Here is a 17,350-nt window from a genome sequence, read left to right as displayed (position 1 = left end):
TGCGTACAAAAGCAAGCAGACACAAGGTACAAGACCAGCCAACCTCCCTGCACCCCACCACATGGAACTGTGCTGCCAGCATTTGAACATTTTAACACTGAATGTGTAGGTCTATGAGGCATCAGCCTGACCCCAGTGTACCTCCTCTGGGTCTTCATGTGAAAATAGATTCGTGCAGTGTGCAACTGTGTGTTAATTTTTCCTGTTGGAAGTCTATCAAGGAAATCACATTTATAAAACTGGAAACTGCTTTCCTTTCTTCAGCCATCCCCCATCCGGAAGGAAAAGCCAGTGAATCCCAACCCACACTTCAAGATGGCAGAGTAGGTTGCCTTTGAAATAAGACTAAAGCCTGAAAATTGCAGAGAACTAAACTACCATATGTGTCAAGTCGTCAGCACTCACCTTATTTTCCTCTTTATCTAGACTATTAGAAGGATGAAGGAAATAAGAGAAGGAAGGTCTTAGCAAAGTCCTAGGCAGAAAGTTAAATGGTGGCCAACCAGCCAGCCAACACAAAACACACTAACACCATCGCATTGCAAGCCCTGGCGGCTCACCATCCAGACAAGAGCAGTGACATCATTAAAGTGGCCTGAAGATGTTCTCTGCCTCCACACCCCTTGATTAGCCACATCAGCATCAATGGGACAAGAAGGGAGGGTCTACTGTCCCCTTTTCATTCCCCACTCTCATCTCAAGTGGGGAAGGGTCTTGTAGCATAATAACGCATTGACATTTGCAATGCAGTGTCATCCATATTGGCAAGAGAGAGGCTTCCACTCCATCTAAGACGCCCCATAGAGCAGGGGGAGTAGAGCAGGCAAACAATGGCCCACAGACCAAACCCTTCCTGCTGCCTGTTTTGGTAAATACGCAGTTTTACTGGAAGACGGCCACACCCATTCATTCACTTAGCACCTACAGATGGCTTTTGCTCTATAACTGCACAGTTGAGAAGTTGTGACAGACACCATATGGTTCACAAAGCCTAAGATGATGTTTAATACCTGGACCTTTAAGAAGTTAGCCAGCCTCTGCTTTAGAAGGACGAGGCAATGCGCGTAGCAGGGTAAACGTACAACGTATTTTCCATTCTGCTTAAAGAAAGGTCAAAATAGTTGGCGGATGACCAATTCCCCAGATCCTGATGTCTAATTTATAGGAATTCTGCCTTTATAACACAACAGGATGGACCTCATGAGAGGATGCCAGCCAACCCAGGAAAAACACTATAAATAACAAAGAACCAACACTGCTCCTCTGCTGTGGTTGTAGGTTCAACACTGGAAAAGCCCCAAAAGACTGATACCTCCTCCAAGGTTCCCCTGGAACAAAGGGGTCAGGTAGGGATCAACCCTGACTCCCAGTGTACAGTCTGCAGGCTGCTGAGAAATCACAGCCTCTTTGAACTCTGCTCTTCTAGACGTTTCTTCCAGCTGAAGTTAGTCCTCATTGCAAAGCACAGTCTGGTGATACCTCACTGTAGTTTTGATTTGCATTTCTCTAATAATTAGTAATGTTGAGTATCTTTTCATGTGCCTCTTGGCCATCCATAGGTCTTCCTTGGTGAAATGTCTATTTAGGTCTTTTGCTCATTTTTTTAACAGGACTGTTTGTTTCTTGGATATGAGTTACCTGTAGTGAGGTGGATGGACCTAAAGTCTGTCATACAGAATGAAGTAAGTCAGAAAGAGAAAAACAGATCTACAAGAGGGCATACAAGTAGAAGCAAGAAGAACACCAATTCTGAAGCCTGTTGAATGAAAACCACATTCACAAAAAGATGGACAAAATGAAAAAGGCAGAGGACTATGTACCAGATAAAGGAACAAGACAAAACCCCAGAAAAACAACTAAATGAAGTAGAGATAGGCAACCTTCCAGAAAAAGAATTCAGAATAATGATAGTGAAGATGATCCAGGACCTCAGAAAAAGAATGGAGGCAAAGATCAAGAAGATGCAAGAAATGCTTAACAAAGACCTAGAAGAATTAAAGAACAAACAAACAGAGATGAACAATACAATAACTGAAATGAAAAATACACTAGAAGGAATCAATGGCAGAATAACGGAGGCAGAAGAAGGGATAAGTGACCTGGAAAACAGAACGGTGGAATTCACTGCCGCAGAATAGAATAAAGAAAAAAGAATGAAAAGAAATGAAGACAGCCTAAGAGACGTCTGGGACAACATTAAATGCAACAACATTCGCATTATAGGGGTCCCAGAAGGAGAAGAGAGAGAGAAAGGACTTGAGAAAATATATGAAGAGATTATAGTTGAAAACTTCCCTAATGTGGGAAAGGAAATAGCCACCCAAGTCCAGGAAGCACAGAGAGTCCAAAGCAGGATAACCCAAGGAGAAACACACCGAGACACATAGTAATCAAATTGACAAAAATTAAAGACAAAGAAAAACTACTGAAAGCAACAAGGGAAAAATGACAAATAACATACAAGGGAACTCCCATAAGGTTAACAGCTGATTTCTCAGCAGAAACTCTACAAGCCAGAAGGGAGTGGCATGATATATTTAAAGTGAGGAAAGGGAAGCACCTACAACCAAGAATACTCTACCCGGCAAGGAACTCATTCACATTCGATGGAGAAATCAAAAGCTTTACGGGCAAGAGAATTCAGCACCACCAAACCAGCTTTACAACAGATGCTAAAGGAACTTCTCTAAGTGGGAAACACAAGAGAAGAAAAGGACCTACAAAAACAAACCCATAACAATTAAGAAAATGGTAATAGGAACATACATATCGATAATTACCTTAAATGTGAATGGATTAAATGCTCCAACCAAAAGACACAGGCTTGCTGAATGGATACAAAAACAAGACCCATATATATGCTGTCTACAAGAGACCCACTTCAGACCTAGGGACACATACAGACTGACAGTGAGGGGATGGAAAAAGACATTCCATGCAAATGGAAATCAAAAGAAGGCTGGAGTAGCAATACTCATATCAGATAAAATAGACTTTAAAATAAAGAATGTTACAAGAGACAAGGAAGGACACTACATAATGACCAAGGGATCAAACCAAGAAGAAGATATTACAATTATAAATATATATGCACCCAACATAGGAGCACCTCAATACACAAGGCAAATGCTAACAACTATAAAAGAGCAAATAAAAAGTAACACAATATTAGTGGGGGACTTTAACACCTCACTTACACTAATGGACAGATCATCCAGACAGAAAATTAATAAGGAAACACAAGCTTTAAATGACACAATAGACCAGATAGATCTAATTGATATTTATAGGACATTCCATCCGAAAACAGCAGATTACACTTTCTTCTCAAGTGTACAGGGAACATTCTACAGGGTAGATCACATCTTGGGTCACAAATCAAGCCTTGGTCAATGTAAGAAAATTGAAATCATATCAAGCATCTTTTCCGACCACAGCGCTAATTAGAAATCCATTACAGGGGAAAAAACATGAAAAACACAAACACATGGAGGTTAAACAATACGTTACTAAATAACCAAGAGATCACTGAAGAATCAAAGAGGAAATCAAAAAATACATAGAGACAAATGACAATGAAAACACGATGATCCAAAACCTATGGAATGCAGCAAAAGCAGTTCTAAGAGGGAATTTTATAGCAATATAATCCTACCTCAAGAAACAAGAAAAAGCTCAAATAAACAATCTAACGTTACACCTAAAGGAACAAGAGAAAGAAGAACAAACAAAACCCAAAGTTAGTAGAAGGAAAGAAATCATAAAGACCAGAGCAGAAATAAATGAAATAGAAACAAAGAAAACAATAGTAAAGGTAAATAAAATTAAAAGCTGGTTCTTTGAGAAGATAAACAAAATTGACAAACCTTTAGCCAGACTCATCAAGAAAAAGAGGAAGAGGACTCAAATCAATAGAATTAGAAATGAAAAAAGGAGAAGTTACAACGGACACTGCAGAAATACAAAGCATCCTAAGAGTTTATTACAAGCAACTCTATGCCAATAAAATGGACAACCTGGAAGAAATGGACAAATTCTTAGAAAGGTATAACCTTCCAAGACTGAACCAGGAAGAAATAGAAAATATGAACAGACCAATCACAAGTAATGAAACTGAAAATGTGATTAAAAATCTCCCAACAAACAAAAGCCCAGGACCAGATGGCTTCATAGGTGAATTCTATGAAACATTCAGAGAAGAGCTAACACCCATCCTTCTCAAACTCTTCCAAAAAACTGCAGAGGAAGGAACACTCCCAAACTCATTCTACGAGGCAACCATCACCCTGATACCAAAACCAGACAAAGATATTACAAAAAAAATAAAATTACAGACCACTATCACTGATGAATATAGATGCAAAAATCCTCAACAAAATACCAGCAAACAGAAACCAACAACGTATTAAAAGGATCATACACCATGATCAAGTGGGATTTATCCCAGGGATGCAAGGATTCTTCAATATATGCAAATCAATCAATGTGATACACCATATTAAAAAATTGAAGAATAAAAACCATGTGATCATCTCAATAGATGCAGAAAAAGCTTTCGACAAAATTCATCACCCATTTATGATAAAAACCCTCCAGAAAGTGGGCATAGAGGGAACCTACCTCAACATAATAAAGGCCATATACGACAAACCCACAGCAAACATCATTCTCAATGGTGAAAAACTGAAAGCATTTCCTCTAAGATCAGGAACAAGACAAGGATGTCCACTCTCGCCACTCTTATTCAACATAGTTTTGGAAGTCCTAGCCATGGCAATCAGGGAAGAAAAAGAAATAAAAGGAATCCAAACTGGAAAAGAAAAAGTAAAACTGTCACTGTTTGCAGATGACATGATACCATACATAGGTAATCCTAAAGATGCCACCAGAAAACTACTAGAGCTAATCAATGAATTTGGTAAAGTTGCAGGATACAAAATTAATGCACAGAAATCTCTTGCATTCCTATACACTAACAACAAAAGATCAGAAAGAGAAATTAAGGAAACAATCCCACTCACCACTGCAACAAAAAGAATAAAATACCTAGGAATAAACCTACCTAAGGATGTAAAAGAAAACTGTATTTTCTGTACTCAGAAAACTATAAGGCACTGATGAAAGAAATCAAAGATGACACAAATAGATGGAGAGATATACCATGTTCTTGGATTGGAAGAATCAATATTGTGAAAATGACTATACTACCTAAAGCAATCTACAGATTCAATGCATCCCTATCAAATTACCAATGACATTTTTTACAGAACTAGAACAAAATAATCTTAAAATTTGTAGGGAGACACAAAAGACCCCGAATAGCCAAAGCAGTCTTGAGGGAAAAAAAACAGAGCTGGAGGAATCAGACTCCCTGACTTCAGACTATACTACAAAGCTACAGTAATCAAGACAATATGGTACTGACACAAAAACAAATACAGATAAATGGAACAGGATAGAAAGCCCAGAGATAAACACACGCACCTATGGTCAACTAATCTGTGACAAAGGAGGCAAGGATATACAGTAGAGAAAAGACAGCCTCTTCAGTAAGTGGTGCTGGGAAAACTGGACAGCTACATGTAAAAGAATGAAATTAGAGCACTCCCTAACACCATACACAAAAATAAACTCAAAATGGATTAAAGACCTAAATGTAAGACCGGTTACTATAAAACTCTTAGAGGAAAACACAGAAAGAACACTCTTTGACATAAATCATAGCAAGATCTTTTTTGACCCACCTCCTTGAGTAATGGAAATAAAAAAAATAAACAAATGGGACCTAATGAAACTTAAAAGCTTTTACACAGCAAAGGAAACTATAAACAAAACGAAAAGACAACCCTCAGAATGGGAGAAAATATTTGCAAATGAATCAATGGACAAAGGATTAATCTTCAAAATATATAAACAGCCCATGCAGCTCAATATCAAAAAACAAAGAACCCAATCAAAAAATGGGCAGAAGACCTAAATAGACATCTCTCCAAAGAAGACATACAGATGGCCACGAGGCACATGAAAAGCTGCTCAACATCACTAATTATTAGAGAAATGCAAATCAAAACTACAATGAGGTACCACCTCACACCGGTCAGAATGGGCATCATCAGAAAATCTACAAACAACAAATGCTGGAGAGGGTGTGGAGGAAAAGGAACCCTCTTGCATTGTTGGTGGGAATGTAAATTGATATAGACACTATGGAGAGCAGTATGGAGGTTCTTTAAAAAACTAAAAATAGAATTACCATATGACCCAGCAATCCCACTACTGGGCATATTCCCAGAGAAAACCATAATTCAAAAAGACACATGCACCCCAATGTTCACTGCAGCACTATTTACAATAGCCAGGTCATGGAAGCAACCTAAATGTCCACTGACAGACGAATGGATAAAGAAGATGTGGTACATATATAAAATGGAATATTACTCAGCCGTAAAAAGGAACAAAATTGGGTCATTTGTAGATACGTGGATGGACCTAGAGACTCATCATACAGAGTGAAGTAAGTCAGAAAGAGAAAAACAAATACTGTATGTTTACACATATATGTGGAATCTTAAAAAAAAATGGTACTGATGAACCTGGTTGCAGGGCAGGAATAAAGATGTAGACATAGAGAATGGACTTGAGGACACGGGGTGGGAGGGGGAAGCTGGGGCGAAGTGAGGGTAGCATCGACATATACACACTTCCGAATGTAAAATAGTTAGCTACTGGGAAGCAGCAGCATAGCACAGGGAGATCAGCTTGGTGCTTTGCAATGACCTAGAGGGGTGGGAGAGGGAGAATGGGAAGTAGGCTCAAGAGGGAGGCGATATAGGGACATATGTATGCATATGGCTGACTCACTTTGTTGTACAACAGAAACTAACGCAGTATTGTGAAGCAATTATACTCCAATAAAGATCTATTAAAAAAAAAAAAAAAAAAAAAAAGCACGGTCTGGTCTTTGAGCGCTTCATCATTCTCACGTTCACTAGATACACAGCAGAGCCTAAGCTCACAAGAAGTCCTCCAAGCAGAATCATTCATCTCCTCCCATCTCTTCCCTCCCCGCCTTTGCTCACCCTCTCTGGGCCTCTGATGAGGTGGAACCGATAAATCACTTGTAATTCTTTTTTTTTAAGAAACTGACACCTAGATATAAAATCTGCAAAAATCCTGAAGACAGTACAGGAATATCCTTTAGTTCTTGCCTTTTTCCCCCCCAACAATAACCCCAATGTTGGCATTTTCCTTTATATTTTCTACCTGCCAGAGGACAGTGATAACTCTGGAGTCTGATATGAGCAGTCTGCCCAGAGAATGTATAAAGGAGGAAGCTGATCCCATAGGAAGGAATTCTGCAGTAGGAACCCCAATCATTCTCGTCACTTCGCTCTGGCCATAGCTGGTCCCCACCCCAAACCCACGCAGGACTTCACAGCCCAAATGAAATGCAGCGAGTCAGCACATCAGAAGCACTTGTTTTCTCTTCTGGATGTTTTATTGCAATCGTGTTTTGACGATCCACATGTTATCTTTTTTCTTCCCACCTCATTTATCACTGGTGTTGGTACCTGTTTGGTTGAGAAAACCAACTGTTCTACTGTGAAGGACAAGGTCAGTTTATGATGTCTGGAGTAGTAACCAGAGGTGGAGGAAGGCAGGGGAGAACTTTATAATTCTGATGATAATGGAGCTAGTTAACTTTGCAGAAAAGGCAGTTTTGAAGTTTGAAAAATATCCCATTCTGCTTGGAAAGTCTTGCCTTTTGGACACTCTTGGCTGCCCATCTGAGAGCTGTCCCTTATCACTGACAGATGCCTACCTGCGTTCAGAGAGGCAAGCAGCCCACCTCTAGAGAATGACACATGAATGGTCTAAGCCATTTATAGCAGGGGTCCCCATCCCCGGGGCCTTGGACCAGTACCGGTCCACAGCTTGTTAGGAACTGGGCCGCACAGCAGGAGGTGAGCGGCGGGTGAGCGAGCAAAGCTTCATCTGCCGCTGCCCATCGCTCCCCATCGCTCGCATTACCGCCTGAACCTTCTCCCCCAACCCCGCCTCCCCCGTGGAAAAACTGTCTTCCACGAAACCAGTCCCTGGTGCCAAAAAGGTTGGGGACCGTTGATTTATAGCATTGCCCACTCCCCTGTGTTCTTTCTTCTCTGCCTCTCTTGTAGCTGGAAAAGATCATGTGACTCTGCTCAGGACAAGGAGGAGAAAGAAGACCCCTGGGAGCGACTCAGAGCAGAACCTGGCACAGAGTAAATCCTCAGTCAATTTGAGGTGCTATTATTATTACCATTATTACTATTATCAATTTTAATAAAACCTTTCCTTCCCTTTTCTCTCTCCCTCCTTTTTCCCCTCTGTCCCTCTAGTGGTGAGCTGGGGCTGGTTTGTACCAGCTCACAAGAGCTGATCACACGTGTCTCTCTCCCCATCACTGAGTTCAAGCTACATTGGTAGCTTGAAATCAGCCATGATGGAAATATTTACACCACGGAAACTGACGAATGCTACAAATCAGGACCTTTTTCCCCCAGAGAGCTAACAGTTAAACATTTACCAGCATACCGCTTCAACCAGCCTCCTTCCCCTCTTTCCAACCATCTATCTTCCTCATAAACCACTCAGTACCTACTGTATGCAGGGTATTATGTTAGATTCTCCTTGAGAACTCAAAGGTGATTACGTCATTGCCCTGCCTTCAGTGAATTTCCAGTCTCGTAATACATTTGTATGAATTAAGATACATTTGGCTACAAACAACAGAAACCTCAACCAGCAGTGGTTCATTCTTAAATGGAGAGAGTCCAGAGTCTGGAGGTAGGCATTGGTCTGGTTGCCCAGCAGGGTCATTAATGATCCCAACGTTATCAACTTTCTCCCTCATGCTCATCGCCTCACGTGTACGAGAGAGCTGCTGCAGTTCTAGGTATCGAGCCTGTGTTCAAAAGCAAGAAGCAGGGGTAAGTGGCCTTTTTCTTTTTATCCAGGAAGAAAATCATTTAATCCTCAAAACAACTTCATGAGGTAGCTACTAGAACTATTCTCATTTTATAGATAGGGAAATTGACACCCCCAAAGATGAACTAATTTGCTCAAGGCCACGCAGCCTGGGTAGCCAGAATATAAACCCAAACATTCTGACTCCAGAGCCTGTGCTGTGTCAGGTATACCACTAACTAGAGATGCCAGCACTTGGGAGCAAAGCACGCAATCTACTGCTTAATTATCTGCCTTGGACTGTTCTCCATTGCTGCATGTATTTATCTTTCAGCCCAAGACTTTCTGTTGCTCAGGAACAGAAATCCTGTTTGCTCATTCCTCTATGATCCCCGCTCCCAATCATGAACATAATATCAGGCGCTTGCATTTGTTAACTGATATGCACCCATCTCAGCTCTAAGACTATCCAACCTGAACGGAAAATCTTGCTGTTCCAGGCGCCAGCAGGCCTGCGTTTGGCTCCTTCCTCTGCTAATTACCTACTTGAAAACCTTTAGACTTGGGCTCCAATCCACTTGGCAATCAGACCATCCCCTTGGCCCATCTGCCTGTAACTGCACACCCCCTTTGCTAGGGTTGCATTCCTTTTTACAGATCTTACGATTTGTACTATTCCAATTACTCCCCCATCACAGAAAATTCTAACCCCACTGGCATCCCCACCACAAACTATTCTCCCTAGACACAGCAGGAGAAAAAAACATCAGTATTTGCTAGAGTGGCCAAAAGACTTGAGTCCTTTATTAGCAATAAATTTTTAAATAGAAAATGTAAGTTCTCTACTTGGTTGCTCTGGTGTCTCTATGACATACGCCAGCTTTAGAAATCCTGATCTGCAAAGAAAAGCATCTATCTGGTTTGGAAATCTAAGCACCGCTTAACTAGTGCTTTAGAGGATGTTGTTAGAAAAGGCACAGCCTGGGGCTGTTATTTGTCATGGCAAGTTTGGGCTCAATCCCTGAGCAAGTGCCAACTATCCAAAGGGAACATGGCTAGTCCAATCACCACTTCTCTCTGGACTTTTTGTTTTGCTTTGTTTTGGTTTTGTCCAGGAGAGAAAAGAAGTGCTTGGAGTGAAGCAGCTGTAGGGACTTGACGTGATAGAACTGTTCCCCATCCTGGAAAAAAGGATCTCCAAGTGCTGCACACGCCTCTTTCTTGGGTGGCCTTGCAATTCCTTTTTCAATATGCATTGAAGCAAAACCTGAGCTTTCTAAATGGGCACCCTGGGTGGCTCAGAGTATCCCCATTATGCTAATGCTAGCCAAGAAGACCTTGGGAAGGAAAGCGAAACTTTTCACTACCCCTGATCAATCACAAATAATGAGAAATAAAACAGATCACTTATAGTCCGATGACCTCGGGCAAGTCACATGTGGCTCCTCATCCCTAGGGAAGCGGGTAAGTTCAGGCTTGGGCTCTGGAGCCAGAACACCTGGGTTTGAATCCCGGCTCTGTCACTTACCAAGCGTAATCTTAAACAAGTCACTTAACCTTGATGTGTCTCAGCATCCTGAGTTCTTGCATCTACCCTCAGAACACTGTTGAAAGGAGTAATCTGTAAATTTTACACACAAAATACTTAGAAGAGAGCCTGACACATAGTTTTGTTTGTAATTAATGTTACTCATTATTATCTGCCTCCCTAGATCTTGGGAGAACTATGCAAAAAATTCTGTTTAGAACACTGAGTTTCCACTCAACAAATATTAGTTTCCCTCTCAAAAAAAAAAAAAAATCTTAATATCCATTTGTTCTATATTTAAGCCCAGGTTTCTAGATTTTCAATCAATCAACCAAGCGTGTACCCAGCAGACAGAGACAAGGACTGTTATTCTCAAAAACCTGACTCAGGGTGGTTTTTCTCCCTCTGCCCTTCTTCGGAACACAGTCCGCATTCATTCAGCGAAGGAAACCTGGACCAGCTCCACAAAGCAACACTGACATGATGGATACATTCCAAGGGTCACAACACCAGAGCTCAGGAGAGCCGAGAGACCGCCCCCTACCCTCGAGGGGCCAGTGGCGCATAGTCCTTAAACCTCACATGCATGCACAACACGGCAGAGGAGTTAAGAAGGCAATAAATGGATTTCTTTTTCCAATTTGTAACAAAATCTGCCTTGGTCCCTCTCACCCTGCGGGGTAACAGCAAGGATACTCAGCCAGGATCTGTGCCTCTCTCTAGGGATTTCCGCTTTCCAGACAGACCATCCAGACAAGGACCCTGTACCACTGCCGACACCTCCCGCTTCTCAGAACAAGGATTCTGCATCCGGATCTAACCAAACAGCACTTCCTCATGTTCCAGCCACAGGGCAAACTGACAGTGAACTTCTAAACCGCACGGCTGCTGTGAGAAGGCCAGCATCCACCCCATATAAATTTACTGTAGTGATTCAGATGGGGTTGGAAAGGCCTTTATTATTATTTTGAAAAACCCAAAAGACAGTACCTAATTTGTTATCTCCAGGGAAGGATTCTGACCACCACAGTTCATTGTTTCAGCTCAAACTTCTGATTTCTACAACAGCAGAACAAATTTTCTCCCCTTCCCTCCCCCCAAAAGCTGTCCATTTTTCCATGCTGACATGGGGCACATTCCCAACAGTTTACACTTTTCTCTAATATCCTTAACTCTGCTCATTACTTTCTGAGAAACTAGCCCAGAGAGGCTAGCTGGCCAACACCTTCTTCAGAATCAGGAAAGTTCTTTTCAGAAATCCTACATATGGACATTCTTTTCATACTTCTTAACTGGTGCCTGCAGTAAGCGAAGGGAAGAAGATCAATAATCAGCCCAGGTGAGTGGAATCTGTAGGTTACTAGAGCGGGGGAGGGAGAGGTAGAGGTGGCAGGGGGAAGTATCAGATGACTTTGGTGACTGTCACTGTGCGTCTCAGGAGGCCACACACAGATAAAGGACATCAGGCAGGAGTCAACCAAATGTACTAATTTCTCTCGATTTACACTTCTGGGCTCCTGCAAGACCGGGCCAATTCCAGAGTAGGAAGGAGGGAAGGGAGGGTAGGGGGAAAGACCACATTCCTCTGCAGAAAAAATTTAAAGGCATCCAGGGCTAGAAGAGATCACCACGCCCCTCCCCCCCATCCAGGAACAAATGAAAACACATGAACTATGACATATTGAGAAGAACACCTGTCCCACTCACATAAAAACTGAAACACAGAGCTATCCTCCCCTGCCCAGCCCTCTGTCCCTGACGACCTCTCAGAGGCTGAGTGCCATCGTCAACTGTTCTACAAGGCAATGACCCTTCCATGGCCCCAAAATGTTCTCAGGTGAACTTACATCTCCCTGGACCACCCTCACTGCCACTGGATCTGAGGGGTGAATTTATTTTTTGAATAAGTAATGAAGCCGCACAGTACCCAAAAATTCCAAAAGGCGTGAAAGGATACCTGTGATGAAAATACGTCTTCCCTCCTCCCCTCCACCCGCCCTAGGCAACCACGGTCTGTTCGAAAGAATTCACAGAACATACACTGTGTGCCAGAACACTGTGCTTCTAGGCCCTGGCCTGTTTTATATAATCACTGGACCAGTTTCCAGTGTGTCCTCCCCAAAAGGCAAGTGGGTACATGTGCTGGTATGTGTGGAATATTTTTTTACATACCCTGGTAAAGCAGACCTAATATAAAATGTACCATTTTAATCATTTTAAAGTTCAGGGCATTTAAGTACATCCACATTGTTGTGCAACCACAGCCAGCCATCTGCAGACCCTTCTCAACTTCCCAAAGAGAAACCGTCCCTATTAAACACTAACGCCCTGTTTCCTCTTCCTCCCCCAAGCCCCAGGTAGCCAACATTCTATGTTCTGTCTCTATGAATCTGGCTACTCTAGGTACTTCACATAAGGGGAATCATATGGTATCTGTCCTTTTGTAACCGACATTTCATTTATCGGAATATCTTCAAGGTTCATCCATGCTACAGCATGTGTCAGAATTTCCTTCCTCTTAAAGGGTAAATAATACTCCATTACACACAGATACACCACATTTTGCTTATCCATTCATTTGTCAATGGACATTTGGGTTGTTTCCAGTATTTGGCTATTGTATATAATGCTGCTATAAATATCGGTGTACAAATATCTGTTTGAATCCCTGCTTCCAATTCTTTTGAGTATATACCCAGAAGTGAACTCCACTGGTAATTCTACATCAAAGTTTTGAGGTTCCGCCATACTGTTTTTCATGGCAGCTGCATGTGGATTATCTTAAGACAAATGTTAGTATATTCTCCACGATGTTCTATACTACCATTTTAAAATGCAGTCCTCACTTTTCTCAGTTAAGGAAAAATGAAATTACTTGTTATCCCAACTTGATCCTTCACATCCAAGATCTCGAATGATAGACATGAGAATTGCTAGGAATTAAAATGCATTATTATCCAATGATTAGTTATGGTCTAACAACAGGTTGTCTGATGGTCTTTACTCCTAAGATACTTCTTTCCCTTCAGATTAGCTATCCTGAAATAACTTTCACTGCCCTTTTCTCAGCTGTTTTCCCAATTCCCCCAGGAAATGGAGCAAAGAGGAAGAGTGTCTCCAAAATGTTGAGCACATGCATTCTGAGTAAATACCCCATCCTCAGCAGAGGGATTCAAAAGGAAGAGGCAATGGCCAAAATTCTATTTCAGAACACCCACTGGGCCAGCATGGAAATTTTTTAAATGTTAAAGAGAACTGCCTCATGAATGTCAGACAAGGAGGTTTAAGAAATCAAAGAGAGAACACTACCATTATTTTTGCTTCAGTGAAAGGAAAGAACTGCCCAGAACTTATATGCAAGCTGAACATGGACCACTTCTTTTTTTTTAACATCTTTATTGGAGTATAATTGCTTTGCAATGTTGTGTTAGTTTCTGCTGTATAACAAAGTGAATCAGCTATATGTATACATATATCACCATACCCCTTCCTCTTGCGTCTTTCTCCCACCCTCCTTATCCCACCCCTCTAGGTGGTCACAAAGCACCGAGCTGATCTCCTTGCCATGCAGCTGCTTCCCACTAGCTATCTATTTTACATTTGGTAGCGTATATATGTCCATGCCACTCTCTCACTTCGTCCCAGCTTACCCTTCCCCTCCCCGTGTCCTCAAGTCCATTCTCTACGTCTGTGTCTTTATTCCTGTCCTGCCCCTACGTTCGTCAGAACCTTTTTTTTTTTTTTTTAGATTCCATATATATGTGTTAGCATACGGTATTTGTTTTTCTCTTTCTGACTTACTTCACTCTGTATGACAGACTCTAGGTCCATCCACCTCACTACAAATAACTCAATTTCGTTTCTTTTTATGGCTGAGTAACATTCCATTGTATATATGTGCCACATCTTCTTTATCCGTTCATCTGTCAGTGGACACTTAGGTTGCTTCCATGTCCTGGCTATTGTAAATAGTGCTGCAGTGAACATTGTGGTACATGCTTTTTTTTGAATTATGGTTTTCTCAGGGTATATGCCCAGTAGTGGGATTGCTGGGTCATATGGTAGTTCTATTTTTAGTTTTTTAAGGAACCTCCATACTGTTCTCCAAAGTGGCTGTATCAATTTACATTCCCACCTGAACATGGACCACTTTGAATGGGAAGGGTCTTGCAGACACTGAGAAGAAACTCCCAAAAGGGATGTTAAGACAGATTGTCATTTAAGATGTTAACTTCTCAGTCTTGTGAGGAATCACTCTGTAGGTTGATACCACTCCGTGTACGTCACCTTCAAGAGCTTTGGCGTCTATAGAACAAAGCCAAAGACTCACAATTAATCATCAAATGAGGACAGCATGACCAGGGCAGATGAAAACTTTTTAAGTGTGTGTGTGTGTGTGTGTGTGTGTGTGTGTGTGTGTGTGTGTGTGTGTTTAAAACAAAACAAAACCGAAAAGGGCTGCTGGATATAATCCCAGAGCCTTTTCTTACTCTGAAAACATTCTGTGGAACAAAAATTTGTGTGTCTCATTTTGATCCTTGTTCTTACAAGCTAGTGTATTGGATACTTCAGGGATGCCAGGTCTTCCTTTAAAAGTCATTCAGAAGCTCTGCCACTGACTCTTTGCTTTTGCTCTCAAAACATGGCAGATGAAAAGTATTTTTCTGACCTGATTTCAACCTTAACTCAGGAAGCAGCATCTTAGAGGTACAGTTCAATTTCCATTCCACTGCTTCAATCCAACACACACACGAATAGATAAGACCATGTTTCCAGGATGAAAACATGTGCCATTTTAGGGCATCAAAATTCTTCCTGGCCCACTGCAGGCCATCTGCAGCCCTTGCCTCCAATTCTCATTAGCTTTGTAATTAGAGAGGATGGAGACTTGGCATTCCCAGACCAAACACTGTGGTTTACCCATTTGCAACGTTCCCCAAAGGTCCTTGACATGTCGACATGTCAATTGTTTCTGATTTTCCTGAGGCACGAATCTGAGTCAAGAGCATCCAGGTGACAGTGGAAAAGGCCAGGAGTGTGGCCTCCGGTCACCTGGCGATGGCATGGGGTTTCTTATCTCTGACACATTCTCTCTTCCTTTCATTCTTTCTTTGCAAAAATATGGCTCTCCCCGAAAAGCTGCCTGCCAGAGCTATTGATAGAAGCAAAGTTAAAATTTAAAAGTCTAGGAACTGATGGTCCTTAGCTTAAAAATGGTGACTTTCCCTAAATCTGAGATGCTACCTATCTATATTCCTCTTATGGATCTTAAATTGCAATAACATTTTAAAACATAGGTCACTTTAACGACAAGCTTTACTTATTAATGTTATTTGTGACCTTTACTCCTGTATTTAGATAATTGTTAAGAGTCTGAAAAGATAACTTAAGTTTTTCAGTTTATGCTTTACTATGTATTATGCTATTATGGCTGACAATTTTGGGGTATATGAGATGGTCTTGAGATACGTCCCTCCCAAACGACGCAGGTCCTGCCTTGTCCCAGCTTCTCAGTCGCTTCCACCATTGAGCTCCTCCACCTTCTTTGTGAGTATCTTATAATTCCACTGGGCAGCCATCCTACTTTTAGGAGATGATCCCTATTTTAAATAGTTCATCTATCGTCCCTAAACTGACACAGTTTTTCATCTGTGTTTCCCTACTTTTAATTCAGAAAACATGGCAGTTGTATTTGTAATATATGCTAAATGCTAGGTTTGGTGCTTTACTTGCATTATCTTATCAAAGCTCTCAGGGAGGTACCAATATTATTATTATCTGCATTTTATGAATGCAGAGACAGAGAAGGGAAATAACTTGCCCAAGGTCACACAGCGGGTAGGTGCTGGAGCCAGGAATAAACGCAGGGCTGTTCTGCTCCAAAGCCTGCACTCTCTGCTGTCACAGGAGGAAAGGGATACTGGAGTTATTGGCTAGTGTGGATAGCAGGGAAGGACAGTTAGCAAACACACAGATAACTTTTTGCTCTCCAAATTCCATTGCCCAGCTCTGTAGTTTACTAGCTGTACAACCTGGGGCAATATTTCTCTGACTACAATTCTCTGTGTCTCACTTTTTTCATCTGTAAAATGAGGACATTAATAGCGGCTGCTTTATAGGGTAAAAAAGTTAGCATGTGTTAAAGGCTAAAACTGTGTCTGGCACATAAGAAGTATGTGTAGGTGTGAGCTTTTATTGATATTATTGTGAAATCCTTAGGCCTCAACTATTCAAAAATCAGCATTTCTCAAAATGCAGACGGTAAAGAGTCCCAATGATGGATACCATAATACTGAACTGGGGTAATATTATATAATATATATAATATTATATAAGCTAAAGTTATCAGGACTGCTATCTCTCACTCAAACCGAATTTTCCAAAGACCAAGGATTGGAAATCAGGAAATCCCAAATGTCAAGTAATCTGGCCAACTGACCTATAATGTTTATACAAATCAGCCATGTTTCTTTCCATAAAGGAAATTACAACCTAGTGGCGGAAAGAAATAGGGTGGATTTTAATAAGATGTGGGATGTAGAAAGTGCTGGATAAAGGTATGGGAAAAATTTAAAAAAAAAAAAAAAAAAAACTTCTCTTGAACATACTCCTAAGTATAGGCTACAGATAATGACTCCCTGTCAGAGAACACAGTATGGAAAGGCAGGTGAGCGGAGACAACTCTCTAATGGAGAAACTTGAACTTGACAAACATTAGCTCGGCCAGGTGCTCAAGGTCAACATCCACAGTTATGAGTCATGCTGAGTGTATGTACCCTTGATATGATGTGAGGACAATGGCACTTTACCTCTGGGGTCTTCCTCCCCAAATCCCAAAACCCCAGTCAATTCATGAGAAAAACATCAGACAAATCC

The 17,350-nt window shown here is 41.4% G+C and overlaps 1 protein-coding gene and 1 pseudogene across 5 annotated transcripts in view; one reads left to right on the top strand and one right to left on the bottom strand.

Moving 5' to 3' along the window:
- Positions 1-17,350, bottom strand: part of CHST11 (carbohydrate sulfotransferase 11) — a 279,870-nt gene that overhangs the window by 181,350 nt on the left and 81,170 nt on the right. The window contains exon 1 of one of the 5 annotated variants that reach the window (XM_059934811.1): positions 10,475-10,549. The exons of the other annotated variants lie outside the window; for them this stretch is intronic. The gene's annotated coding sequence lies outside the window, so the exon portion shown is untranslated. Of the gene's footprint in view, positions 1-10,474; positions 10,550-17,350 lie in introns of those variants that run through there. 5 annotated transcript variants of the gene reach the window in all.
- LOC132372801 (prostacyclin synthase-like) overlaps positions 1-17,350 on the top strand; it is a 107,345-nt pseudogene that overhangs the window by 14,981 nt on the left and 75,014 nt on the right.

Source organism: Balaenoptera ricei, chromosome 10 (assembly GCF_028023285.1).
Source record: "Balaenoptera ricei isolate mBalRic1 chromosome 10, mBalRic1.hap2, whole genome shotgun sequence".
Classification (NCBI taxonomy): domain Eukaryota; kingdom Metazoa; phylum Chordata; class Mammalia; order Artiodactyla; family Balaenopteridae; genus Balaenoptera; species Balaenoptera ricei.
This window is presented reverse-complemented; position numbering and strand designations above follow the sequence as displayed.